The following is a 14,962-nucleotide window of genomic DNA, read 5'->3' as shown; positions in this document are numbered from 1 at the left end:
TCAGATGTTCGCCCCCCCCCCATGCCCAAGTTTTTTTTTCACATGAAGTATCCCAGGCTGCATGCTCAGAATAAGGATCTGGTATTAATGTCAAGGGATGCAAAAAAAAGTGTTAATCACCCTAAAAATCTGTGACAGGCTTCTAATCTGGCTGGCCAGGAAGGAAGGGGGAAACAAGTATGCAGCCCCCCTTTTAAATCATACCAAGCCAAATGCCCTCAAGGTGGAGGGGTACCTTGCACCAGTGGTGGAACTACCAGGGTCGCAGCAGTTGCACTTGCGACTGGGCCCTGGCATTCAGCCACTATCAGGGGGCCCCAGTGGGGTTTCTAGTCACAAGGCTCTGAGCGGCACTGTTAGGTTGTACTGATAGACAGCATTGATGAGCACTGATCCCACCTATTGGTGCCCATCAGTGCCTCCCATCATCAGTGCAGCCGATCAGTGCTCATCAATGCTGCCTGTCTCCTCAGCACAGCTCTTATTAAAGATATTTTTTACTAGTAATGGCGACGATCAGCGATTTTTATTGTCACTGCGACATTATGGCAGACAGATCGAACACTTTTGGTACTATTTTGAGACCATTCACATTTATACAGCGATCAGTGTGATTAAAAATGCATTGATTATTGTGTAAATGTGACTGGCAGTGAAGGAGTTAACCACTAGGTGGCGCTGTAGAGGTTAAGTGTGTCCTAGGGAGTGATTCTAACTGTAGAGGGGATGGGCTGTGTGTGACACGACACTGATCACCACTCCCGATAACAGGGAGCTGTGATCATTGTCAGTGTCATTAGGCAGAATGGGGAAATGCTTGTTTACATTAGCATCTCCCCGTTCTTCCTCACCGTGAGACGAAAGCGGGTATCCCTATGGACAACATGTCCGCGGGACCCGCGATCACTCTCACGGAGTTCCCAGCGGGCGCCCGCAAGCCGCCTCTTAAAGGGCAACGTACAGGTACGTTAATCTGCCTGTACATGCCCTTCTGCAGCAGTATATCTGCGTGAGGCGGTCGGGAAGCGGTTAACTGACAATTGCGCGGTCGTGCAAAACTGTACCCAAATAAAATGTATTTCCTTGTTTTCCCACAAATAGAGCTTTCTTTTGGTGGTGAAATGATTCCCTCTGTGTTTTTTTTTTTTTGCGCTAAAAAAAACAAAAAAAGGCCGACAATTTTGGCAAAAAAACAATATTATTTTACGTTCTGCTAAAAAACAATCCCAATAAAAAAATTAATAAAAACTAAATTCTTCATCAATTTAGGCCAATACAGTATGTATTCTGCTACATATTTTTGGTTAAAAAAAATCCAATCCCAATAAGCGTATATTGATTGGTTTGTGCAAAAGTTATCGCGTTTACAAACTATGAGATAGATTTATGGACTTTTTTTTTATTTTATTGTTTTTACCAGTAATGGCAGCGATCAGCAATTTTTAGCAGGACTGCGACATTGCAGTGGACAAATCTGACACTAAGGCCACTTTCACACTGAGGCATTTTACAGGCGTTTTTGTGCTAAAAATAGCTCCTGAAAAGCATCTGTAAACAGCCTCAGTGTGAATGCCTGAGTGCTTTCACACTGGGGTGGTGCTTGCAAGACAGGAAAAAAAGTCCTGCAAGCAGCATCTTTGGGGCGGTTTAGGAGCGGTGAATACAGTGCTCCCAAAATGCCCCTGCCATTGAAATCAATGGCCAGCACCGCCAAAGTGCCTGCAAAGCGAAAGTCATGTAACCCTGTGACTGAGGAGGAGAGGAGAGCGAGTGTTGGAGAAACCACCTTTGTGGCTGGGTGCAGAAGGAGATGCAAGATCTACTCAAGACCACCAGAGGAATTGCACAGTGGATTGTATGTCCTTTTAAAGGGAACATGAGCCCATTTTGATCATACATATTTGTAAAGTCAGTGAGTCCAGGTGGGAGCACAACTGGTGATGGTGTGAGCATGGTTCATGTAGGAGAGATTAATTGAAGTTATCATGGGTGAAAATTAAAAGAAAGCTGTCAGGTTTAAAATAGAGACTTTATATTACTGTATTGAACATGTATTTTTATTTCACATACACACACACACACACACACACACACACACACACACACACACACATATATATATATATATATATATATATATATATATATATATATATATATATATATATATATATATATATCCAGGTTGCGTGCTTGGATAAGGGTCTGGTATTGATTTTGGGGGGGACCCTACGCCATTTTTTTAAAATTTTGGCGCAGGATTTCCCTTGAAATCCATACCAGACACTTCAGTCTGGTATGGTTCATCCCTATCGGCCCATCCCTATTAGTGGATAATGTATATGTCACGATCTGGTGTCAGGCTCAGAGGTCGGTAGCTACAGCAGCAGCGCAGCACCCACCGACAAGTGGGACAGGTGCTGCTGATGACATGGTTTAAATCAGGAAGTTCATGGGAAGAGAAAAGAGTTTAAGGTTGAAGGCAAACAAGGTTCAAGGCAGGATCATTCAAGGAATTGGCCAGGGAACTGTCCAGCATACCAGGTGGCCCATTGCCAGACACAGCAGAGATCCAGGGTTCAAGTCCAGACACTGTGACAGTATAAGGATAAAGCACTACAGGTATTTAGTCTATTTCCTTTATATATGTGGCTGAGTGGAGGAGGAGAGGAGAGAGAGTGTTGGAGGAAACATCTTAAAGAAGACGTGTCTGCAAAAAAAAGTAGGAAGACCCCTGTTTGTGGCTGGGTGCAGAAGGAGGTGTAGGATCTACTCAAGACCACCAGAGGAATTCTGCAGTGGATTGTATGTTTATTTAAAGGGGAGATGAGCCTATTTTGACCATACAAATTTTGTATGGTCAATGATTCCAGGTGAAAGCACAACTAGTGATGGTGTGAGCATGGTTGATGGAGGAGAGATTTAAACAGGTGAAAATGAAAAGAAAGCCAAACTGTTGAATTTAAAATAGAGACTTTATTTCACTGTAGTGGACTTTGATTTTTATTTCATGTGAATATACAGGTATATATATATTTTTTTTTTATTTAAATTTTTTGTGCATATATTTTGTGTAAATATAACAAAAAAAGTAAAAAAAAATACAAAAATAAAATATTAAGTGTTTTTTTTTTTTAATGCATCACGAGGAATATAAAACATTATTTAACCACTTGGCATCCGCGCTATGGCCGAATGACGGCCACAGCATGGACCTGAATTCCCGGAAGGCCTCATACGATGGCCTCCCCTGTGCACGCGCCGAGCGCGCTGTGATCACCGAGTCAGTGAGACTTGGGTGATCACCGATCTAAGGAAGGGGCCGGTCCCGGCCCCTTACCATGTGATCAGCTGTCAGCCAATGAGAGACGATCACATGATGTAAACAAAAGATCGGTAATCGTTTTTTTTTTCTACTCACGCTGACAGCGTGACTAGAAAAAAAAGCCAATCACCGGCTCAGATGTGAGGGACATCGGTCCTGAAGTGGAAGAGGCACATCTGCCTCATCAGTGCCACCTAATAGTGCCATCTAACAGTGCCCACAGTGCCACCTAACAGTGCCCACAGTGCCATCTAACAGTACCACCTAACAGTGCCCACAGTGCCACCTAACAGTGTCCACAAGTGCCACCTATCAATGCCCACAAGTGCCAGCTATCAATGCCCACCAGTAGTGCCAATCAGTGCCATCTAGCAGTGCTGCCTATCAGTGCCCATCACTGCCACCTATCAGTGCCCATCACTGCCGCCTCATTAGCGTACATCAATGAAGGAGAAAAATGACCTGTTTTAAATTTTTTATAACAAAATATAAAAAAATGTAAAACATTTTTTTTAAAAATTCAGCTTTTTACATTTTTTTAACAAAAAGTAAAAACTGCAGAGGTGATCAAATACCACCAAAAGAAAGCTCTATTTGTGGTGAAAAAATGATAAAAATTTCATATGGGTACAGTGTTGTAAGACCGCGCAATTGTCATTCAAAGTGCGTCAGCGCTGAAAACTGAAAATTGGTCTGGATAGGAGGGGGGTCTAAGTGCCCAGTAAGCAAGTGGTTAAAAGGATGAAGCCAACCCATTTGTAAGATAATGCCGAATGAACTTCCTGAGCTAGATGAAGTGAAGCATGCTTGTAAAACACATGTGTATTAACATATTATTTAACCAGCTATATTTTTTCCAAGTGAGACGAAATAAGGATGTGAAAGATTTCTGTAGGTAAGGATAATTAATCTCCTCCACACCTGTGACCCAGCTGTGCAGATGGCAAGAGTGTACTGATGAGAAAACAGATGTTTTTATCAATGCTATTTCACTTGAAAATGTGCAGTGAATACTAAAAAACAACCATCTGGACTGTCAACAGTGTTTTCACAATTAATCCAATTATTTTTCTTCTTATATTAATGGATTGTGATTATGGACCTTGAGAAAAAAAAAAAACTTAAGAAGTAGACATATAACTGATCTACTGTTAATGGCTAAGTTGTAGCATAGATAAGTTAGCAAAAATACAGTATTTTTATGTTGGTCTCAAATACATTTTAAAACTGGACTCCGGGCATAGGTGAAATACATATATGGGAGCTATCTTGCCTGCCAAACAAATTTTTATTACTGTTAATCTAGTCTTTGGATTTACACAGCTCTACTACACAACACAGTATTCTTTTTTCTTTCAGGCAGGTACTGTAATGCCCCGTACACACGATCGGATTTTCCGATGGAAAATGTCTGATCGGAGCGTGTTGTCGGACATTCCGACCGTGTGTGGGCTCCATCGGACATTTTCCATTGGATTTTCTGACACACAAAGTTTGAGAGCAGACTATAACATTTTCCGACAACAAAATCCGATCGTGTAAATTCCGACCGTGTGTGGCCAGTTCTGACGCACAAAGTGCCACGCATGCTCAGAAGAAATTCCGAGACGGAACAGCTCGGTCGGGTAAAATTAGCGTTCGGAATGGATACAGCACTTTCGTCACGCTGCAATGTCAAAAATAGTTTAATACAGCGCACTCTCTTCTTTTTTATAATGTGAGAAGAATGAAGTAGTTTTGCTGCTCATATTCACACAGACTTCTCACAAACTTATTTCTTGATTATTTATCGGGACTCCCTCAATATATTTGGATTTGTCACATCAGACAAAATTAATTTTGGGTTGTTTTTTTTTTTTTTGAAGGCATTTTTTTTTTGTTTTAGGTTTGTATTTTTTTCAAGGCTGATCTTTGTTCTATTATATTTTTAGTTTTACTCCATAATATTTTTGTGTGTGTTTTGTGTGTCAAGTTACCACAACACCATTGATATCTTATATTATTTAATCTCAAGGAGATTGTTTGGTGTTGGTGTCCCTTGTTAATTTCACATTGTAATTTAGAAATGTACCTGAATCCTCACAAACAAACTGTCCTTTTTGAACGAAAAAACACATAGGAGAGTATAATTGAAACAAAAAACTGTCCTTTTTGAATGAAAAAACACATAGGAGAGTATAATTGAAACAAAAAATCCTTTATTAAGGGCTCAGAACCAAACAAAGAGGGAGGCAACACTGGAGAAACAGCTGAAATTAGCGAAGCCGTGGACCCCCAGGGCAGACATCAATTCTTTACCATCAAAATTGGTGGCCTGAGGAGTCCTTATCTAAGGGAGTGCAGTCTGGTCCAGAAGTCCCAGAGATCCGGAAAGCAGCAGATGACATCTGTGTCCCCAGGCTGTGGTACTACAAGAGGCTGGATCTGCGACCACAGGCTCAGGTAAGAGATGGATGCCGGCATATTTATAATACCTGTTTTTTTTTTGGTTTCTCTCTTTTTAGGTGATCGTGATGTTGTGGATCCTGATCCTTTCACCTCAAAGTGCCCAGATCCTGATTGGGGAGATCATGGGGTGTAATGTTGCCTTGGAAAATATCACCAAAAACATCAATGATGTTATTAATAAAAATAAAAACATCATTGATGTTTTGGGGAGAGTTTAAAACCCCTCCAAAGCCCTTTCTTTTATGGTGTACTACAATTTTAAATTTTTTTCGTAAATTGTCGAAAAGCCAAATTTGGAGGATGCACACAGTGTGCCAACATGTGCTATTTGCCATCACGGGAGATCAATGGAGGCGTTTTGGGGGTGCAACCCCTTCCTCAATAATAAAGTAGCTGTGAGGAAGGGGTTGCACCCCCAAAACACGTCCCTTGATCCCCCCGTGATGGCAGCTAGCACATGTTGACATTCGGCTATTTGTGTGCATCTTCCAAATTTGGCTTTTCCGGGGGTGACTTCACCCCATCTGAACGCAATATCAAACAAAGTTCCTAAATACTCATGTCTGATATTGCCTTCAAGTTCTACCAAATGTGAACTTTGTAAGTTCAAGATTTGTGTCTTTCTTGTTGGTTTGAAACATGACTGTTTTATCTTAAATGGACATTTGTACTTTTTCTAATGCCACCCCAAAAATTGTTATACAACAAACATGTTGGTTTGTTTTAAAAACCTTTTCTAAATGCACATGTGATTGTGCTGGTATTAAAAAGATTGTTAATCAAGAATGTCTGGATAATTGTCTAAACGCTACAACACTTTTGTGGTGCTCGAATTGCTGCTTTATGTGACAATGGGGGTTATTTAAGAAGGGCAAATCCACTTTGCACTACAAGTGCAGTTTCAGTGCAGTTTTCAAGTGCACTTGTAGTGCAAAGTGTCTTTGCCTTTAGTAAATAACAACCAACAGTGCTTTGTAAGGTTACACAATCACGCCATTTTCAGGACTCACCACATTTCTGTCAGGGTCAGCTAAAACAAACACAAGCAGTAAATGTCAACAAAGATTTTGCTTAATTTGTTTTTTTATTTGATAAAGGTTTCACACATTGTCTGGCATATTGATGGCCCCCCTACCCGCAAACTCAAGATATCTTAGCCGGACATCACGGGCACTCAGGGAGGGCAAGCCAGGACAGCCACTTTCAAGCGCCGCCAGGGTTGTTTCATTTATCATTCCGGCCTCAGGCCCAACTGAGCCAGCATAGTTGGCAGAATGTTGACGTAAAAAGTTATGTAGAACACAGCACGCCAGGATAATATGATTCAGTTTATACTCCGCCATATGTATGGGTGTCAGAAATAGGCGGAATCGGCTGGCCATGATTCCAAATGTGTTCTCCACCACTCTTCTGGCTCTGGCCAGCTGGTAATTAAAAACCCTCTGGTCCGGGGTGAGGGTCCTCATCGGGAATGGCCGCATAAGATGGTCCCCCAGCGCAAATGCTTCATCCGCAACGAAGACGAATGGGAGTCCTTCCACATTCTCTTCTGGAGGTGACAAGTCCAAGCTGCCATTCTTGAGACGCCTGTAAAACTCCGTCTGGGTAATGACTCCACCATCGGACATCCGGCCATTCTTCCCCACGTCCACATACAGGAACTCATAATTAGCCGACACCACCGCCAACATCACAATACTATTGAACCCCTTATAATTATAATAGTATGACCCCGAGTTGGGTGGTGGGACGATGTGGACATGTTTCCCATCAATTGCCCCTCCGCAGTTAGGAAAGTCCCACCGCTGGGCAAAGTGGGAGGCCACAGTCTGCCATTCCTGTGGCATGGAAGGAAACTGTTGAGGAAAACAAAAAAATTGTCTTTTTGCACATAAACATGGAAAGCAGATTAGACACAAACATTCTTGGCCAACATCAAGATAACATTTATTAATGGGAATTTTTAAAGACCATAGTATAAGGTACACCTTTTATATTCCCCCCCCCCCCCGTCATGGGCCATTTCTAACATTATATGGGGGGGAGCTCTTGGACAGGTAACCCTCTCCACTTCATTGGGAGATGAATGCCTAAATAATGGGTATTACTTTGAACAGACCCTCCTTAGTTACACTATTGGCAGCCCACTGGACAGGTAAGAAGTGTCATAATACAAAGATATAAATACACATTGTACACATTTGAGCACATTTGGACATTCTGCTATTACCTAGCAAGATAATAATAGTATAAAAAAAACTTTAAACAGTACCATTTGAAAGTATACAGGCAGGCCCTTGCACTACATGCTTTGGGGAATTCATCCATACATCTGACCACAAAAGAGGTGGGTATAGTGTGTCTGGGTTTGACAAAGTCAGCAGATAGATGATTGAGGATAGATAGAGAACTGGTATCAGCTGACTTAGCAGTTGGGGGGAGGGAGGGTTCCAAATGATTTGGGGACCCCCAAAAAAAAGCCTCTGGCACTCTGCCTGAATTTAAAGCACCAATCACATTTAAAAACATTTTAGGGGGTGTTTGGGGTAAAGCATCACTATGGAGCTGATAAAATACATTGTTAAGTGACTACATGAGGTGAATATAGGGCCAGGAGAGCATGCTGGGGAGGTAAGTGAAGGCAAATATATGTATGAAGGACAAAAAAAAATTACATAACAATCCAGCATGCATGAGAACAAAGGGGACATTCACAGCATATTCCAATCATGGTAATTAGGGAATAAGGAAAGAAAGACAATATATTATCAAACATTAAATACAATAAAATTTGATATTAAAGGATAAAAATATTACCTTAATATACTCCTTCTGCAGGACCTGTATGATGGCAGAACAGGTCTCTGGGATAATGATCCCCAGAGCTTGGGGGGAGATGCCTGTCGAGAGCTTCAAGTCCTGCAGGCTTCTCCCCGTTGCCAAGTACTGCAGGGTGGCGATGAGCCTCTGCTCCGGAGTGATGGCTTGCCTCATGCAGGTATCCTGCCTGCTGATATAGGGGCTCAGCAAAGCCAACAAACGGTGAAATACGGGGTCCGACATCCGGAGAAAGTTCCTTAAATCATCAGGATTATTCTCACGGATCTCACGGAGCAAAGGCATGTGACAGAACTGGTCACGCTGAAGCAACCAATTCTTGGTCTATGAACTCCTCCCCACCCTGTTCATGGACTGGACTTGTGTCAAGGTCAACAAGGACCCCAACACCAGCCCCCGCACAGCACGAACTCTACGAGGAGTACGTATACGCAACATGGCTAGAAAACGGTCGGCTTCTCAGAACGAAGTAACAGAACGCACTGAAGAACAGCAAGGCCTGTGAAGAGCGACCTGAAAAACAGTATTGCTGCACGCACTGAAGAGCAGATACAAACCCACAAGCACAAACTGAACAGCAGAAAACGATCTGAAAACCACGAGTCTGAAAAAGCGCAAATCGTCTCTCACCAAACTTTTACTAACACAAGATTAGCAAAAGGAGCTCAAAGGGTGCCGCGCTTGGTTCTGAATTGGCCTTTTCTAGTCTCGTTGTACGTGGTTTACGTCAGGGCGTTCTTGGCGATCGGAAATTCCGACAACTTTGTGCGACCGTGTGTACGCAAAACAAGTTTGAGCCAACATCCGTCTGATTTTGTTTTCAGAATGTCCGATCAATGTCCGACCATGTGTATGGGGCATAACACTTTTGGGTCTTGCTCCTCCTCCAGCTTGTGGTTGGATGGTGAAAGGAAAAACAGTGGATTAGTAAGCTCATTGCCCTGTCAGTCTGCTCTCTCCTTCTATCAGCATGTCTTTAATTAGCACTGCAGCATACTGATCAGCTTCTTGTGATGTTCCTCCCATTCTCAGTCTAATGCCTCGTACACACGTTCGGATTATTGGCCAACAAAACCGTGGAATTTTGTCCGAAGGGCGTTGGCTCAAACTTTTCTTGCATACACACGGTTACACAAATGTTGGCCAACAATTACAAACGTAGCGTTGTACTAGACGTACTACGTGGTTTTTCAGCTCTTTAGCACTACCCTTTGGGCTCCTTCTGCTAATTTTGTGTTAGTAGAAGTTTGGTGAGTGTTGATTCATGCTTTTCTTTTCACGTTTTTCATTTTGTGCTTTTCAGTTAACGCTTTTCATTTAGTGCTTTTCAGTTTGTTTCATAACGGCTGTTTGACAACCAGACATGTTGCGGAATCGGAGGAGATAACGTGTTATTTATTATTGGTCTTGGAGTTATTGCTTTGGTGTTATTTTTTTGGTTGAATAATGATTTGATTTGGTATATTTTCTATATTTTTGGATGTTTGAAATGTAGCTTACTATGTATTGGTATTTCCATGCTTGTTAAGATGTGCTTTTGGATGCAATGCTGGGAGCCTCACTCAGGTCGCATGAATGGGAAATTGCAAGACAACCCACCAATAATTCAGCTTGAAATGCAGTTCAATCTAGGATGTGGTTGTTGATGGATCCTAGTAAAAATAAAGTATAAATAAGAACTCTTGGGTCATAGGAATGTTTATGTCTGTGCATATACCTGTCAAATTCTTCTTCCTTCTGGTCTGTTGTGTAGGAGGGTCCTCACTACATTGCCCACATAGCTCTCTGATTTTGTGGAGCTGTCCATTGACTGTTGGAGGTGTTCATTACAGGACCGTAACGGGGTCCTCAAGGCATCCTCACAGTTGGGGATGAGCATTTGCTTCTGAGATTGGTTTGCAGGGGATTCGTTAAGCCAGAATGCATTCCAAAAACTCGTACAAAACCTAAACAAAGCTTATGGGGTCTGAATATCGAAAAAATTATTTCTGGTCCCTTGAAAGTCTAATAGGCAAGGAAATAAAAAAAAGGCTTGAGGAGCTGGACACTGACATAGGGGTCATGCGACTGGCCCCCCACAGTCTCTCCTTTCAGCTGCTCTTGGCTCTGGTTGCACAATCATCCTTGCCACATACAATCGTTTTACATTCCCCACCATTTACAAGTGCTTTGTACTACAACCCTTACCATATAATATAGTAAGAGTTCATGGACCTTTTCCTCCTCTTCTTCCACAAAGGTGCAAAGCAGACAATTTTTTTGATGCCTTTTAATTCCTACTTATACCTTCTCTACAATGTGATGTCACTGTTTTGCTTTTAAACCATTCATTTTTTTTTACTACCCTTGCCTCTTTAAGAGAACAGAACATCCCTCTTTTTTACAGTACTACCCATGTGCTGTTTTAGGGTCAGGGTGCAAGGTGCTAGGTGATGAGGTGTTGGGGTGCTCGTGGTGAGGAGGAAGGTTGGGGTGCTAACGGAAAGGAGAAGGAGGAAATTTTTTGGTGGTTTTAAGGTGGATTATTCACTCATCCCCAATACAATCCCCAATACAAGGGGGAGTCAGGGAATATACTGCCATTCTAGAGGGGGTCCAAAATGCGATACTGTGAGAACGTGCTGCAAGAACCTCTTTTGCTGCATTTCCTGATGGTGGTTGGGCCCCTGCACTAGAGGAATAGCTGTGTGGGAAAACCTAATAGCCATAGGCTTTGCTCTTTACTGGAAAAATGTCAGCCACATCTAGGTCATGTTTTCTTCTTTTTTTTGTACAAATGTTTTCATTTATCTTTTTCTATTTTTTTTTTTTTGTAATGCCCTGGTGAATAAAAGGACATGGACAGCAAAGAAACTAGGTGGAAGTCTCTAACAGATCAACAAAGAGATTTGTCTTATTGAAGGCATCAAATCAAAATCTTAAATGCAAAAAGAATATTGTACAGTGGATCAATAAAATAACCAAATGTAGTTGATTAAATGGCAGTCAATAACACAATTAAAGGACTGAAAGGTCGGCTTAGGTAGAAACTGCTAGAAAGCAAGCAGAACAGATTCATACAATAAAACTGCCTGTAGTCATTGCTTTGCAGCAAAGAAAAAACATATGACTGTAGACTGGATGAGATGATGGTTACAAGGAATACTGACTTGTAGGTGAGAGTAGAGGAAAGAATGTCTCTAATGGATAAAAGAGGCCAGAGTGCACAGAAGACCCGAACGTCAAGGAAAAATGGATAGTGGACCCTTTGTGATATCTACACTTTGGAGAGGTTGTGATCCATTAAAAATGATGAAGCACCAAACCTAAGCACACACACCAGATCCTCACCAGAGAACCCCACAAAAAGTGATGGACTTTACTGGTGGGTGTACTAGGTTGGCCCTCAGACACACCTGTGCAGATAGCAGGTGAACGGGAAAAGAATTAGATTTTGGACCCTCTGTGCTGTCTGCCCATTGGAAAGGGTATGACCTCAAGAGCCCCTAATGTACATTTGCGTCACAGGTTTGAAGTGGATTACTGGGGCTATGGCTGCAGCTGTCAGCCATAAAATAAAATTTCCATCCAGAGACTCTCTTTTCACTAAACACTAAACGCGATCCAAGTCCAAGTTATATGGGCCTATGTCCCTTGATGGACCATTGTACCTGTTAATATTATTCACTACATGTATGTAGCCTTTTGAGATATTAATCACTATATGTATGCAGCCTTTTTTTTAGTTATTTTAGCGCATGTTCCCAATTTCTAATGATATTTCTCCCATATTTTCCTATTTAAGGTTCTCTGAGTATATGTCACATGTAAATGGTTCTGAGGAAGCAGCTATGTGAAACGCGTCAACCATCTTTACGGACAAATATTTGAGAAACATGTATTTATGAACCTCAAGAGAACATCTAAATGTTTTTATGTATATTTTTATTTAATTTTGTATAAATAAAATTATTGAAAAGTATTATGTATACACTCCTCATTGGTACCGTGATAGTCCATTTTGTTGGTCTTGTGTTGTAAATTCTTTTTAGGATGAGGTACCCCCATAGCCTTTTTTATACTCTTATATAGGGCTGTGGAGGGATTACCTGAATGGGAGGAGGATGAAGAGGGTACATTTGCAGAAGTTACAGAAAACTGTCTGCTCTCCTCCTGGGAGGGAAAGAAGAGGAATGCTTTGTTAGAGCCCTTTCACACCGGGCCGCCCATAGCGTCGGCGGTAACACGCCACTATTTTTAGCGACGTTTTACTGACGGATTAGCGGGGCATTTCGGCCACTAGCAGGGCACTTTTACCTCCCGCTAGCAGCCGAGAAAGGGTTAAAACCGCCCGCAATATGCCGCAATGCGCCGCAATAGCTGCATTTTTGCCGGCGGTATCCCAGCGCTGCCCCATTGATTTCAATGGGGAGCAGCAGTGGAGGAGCGGTAAACACACCTCTCCTTCACCGCTCCAAAGAAGCTGCTGGCAGGACTTTTCCTGATGTCCTGCCAGCACAGCACTCTGGTGTGAAATCCCTCGGGCTTTCACACTGGAGACAATACTGCAGCTGTTTGAGGGCGGATTGCAGGCGCTACTTTTAACGCTATAGCGCCTGCAAAACGCCCTCAGTGTGAAAGGGGTCTTAGACACTCAAATACCTCCTCCCTGTGTCCTGACTGTATAGTACAGCCACTGCCAGAAAGAAAAGGCAGACGTGCCCTGCCTCTTGATGGTGGGGCCTAAAAAACACATGTCCTACAGGACCTGCTCAACTCCTTTTACCTCCATGTTCAGAACTTCTACCTATGCCTTTAGTCCTGCCTGACATTCTGAATACAGGCAATTGTCTAACTTGCTATGGCAAGAGGGGGATAAGGGGGTGGTGCTTTGGTGCACTAAACTGTACTGAACAGGTATTTTTTAATGAATTTTGACAAATTTGTCAATTCTGAAATTTCCGAACCAAATCTGAAAATTCTAAATTTGGAAATTCGAAAATCGGATTTTCGGATTTCTGTATATTCGAATTTCCGAATTTTTGAATTTCTGAAAAAAGCAAAAAAAGAATGAAACAAAAACAAACACATTTTTTGTCAGTGCACATGTCTAGATGGCATGCTGCACACAAAGGGCAACTTTGACTTTGAGTCATTCACAAATTCAGGTGGAATTTGGATTTAAAGTTTCTAGTCAGATAAATAAAAACACAGAAACAGAGCAGCACTGAAACTCCCCAGAAAAATGAAATACTTATATTTATTCATATCCCATCAGTCTAAATATTTTTGGAATTGGAAAATGCTTTGAATATAAAATGTAATATAAAGTTTGTAGCTACTGATAGTCATTTGCCATACAGTTCCATCCTTTATTTCATGTACAGAATAATAGCAGATCCAAAAACACTTATGGGTTGTATAGTGGTTCAGATTGCAAATTCAATACTCCTGCAGGGTGACAGGTTCTCTTTAAAGTGATTGTAATATATATATAATTATATATCTATATCTCTATCTATCTATCTATCTATCTATCTATCTATCTATCTATCTATCTATCTATCTATCTATCTATCTATCTATCTATCTATCTATCTATCTATCTATCTATCTATCTATCTATCTATCTATCTCTATCTATAGATATATATCTATAGATATATATATATATATCTATATCTATATCTATAGATATAGATATATATATCTATATATATATATATATATATATATATATATAGATATATCTATATATATAGATATATCTATATATATATATATAGATATATCTATATAGATATATATGGATATATATATCTATATAGATATATATATATATATAAAAATAATTATAAATATATATATATAAATAGATATAGATATATATATCTATATCTATATATCTATAGATATAGATATATCTATATATATATCTATATATATAGATATATATAGATATATAGCTATAGATATATAGATATATAGATATATATATCTATAGATATATATCTATAGATATAGATAGAGATAGATAGATAGATAGATAGATAGATAGATAGATAGATAGATAGATAGATAGATAGATAGATAGATAGATAGATAGATATAGATATAGATATAGATATAGATATAGATATAGATATAGATATAGATATATATAGTATATATCTCTATATCTATAGTATATATATATATATATATATATATATATATATATATATATATATATATATATATATATACTTGTTATACTTACATGCTCTGTGCAATATATGCACAGAGCAGCCCTAATCTTCATTTCCTGGAGAAGCTGCTTCCTATGGTTGCATACCTTCAGACTAGATCCTAAGCCGCACAGCCTGTGTTCAT

Source organism: Aquarana catesbeiana, linkage group LG05, assembly GCF_042186555.1.
Source record: "Aquarana catesbeiana isolate 2022-GZ linkage group LG05, ASM4218655v1, whole genome shotgun sequence".
In the NCBI taxonomy this organism is placed as follows: domain Eukaryota; kingdom Metazoa; phylum Chordata; class Amphibia; order Anura; family Ranidae; genus Aquarana; species Aquarana catesbeiana.
The sequence above is the reverse complement of the archived record's forward strand: the minus strand, read 5'-3'. Positions refer to the sequence as shown.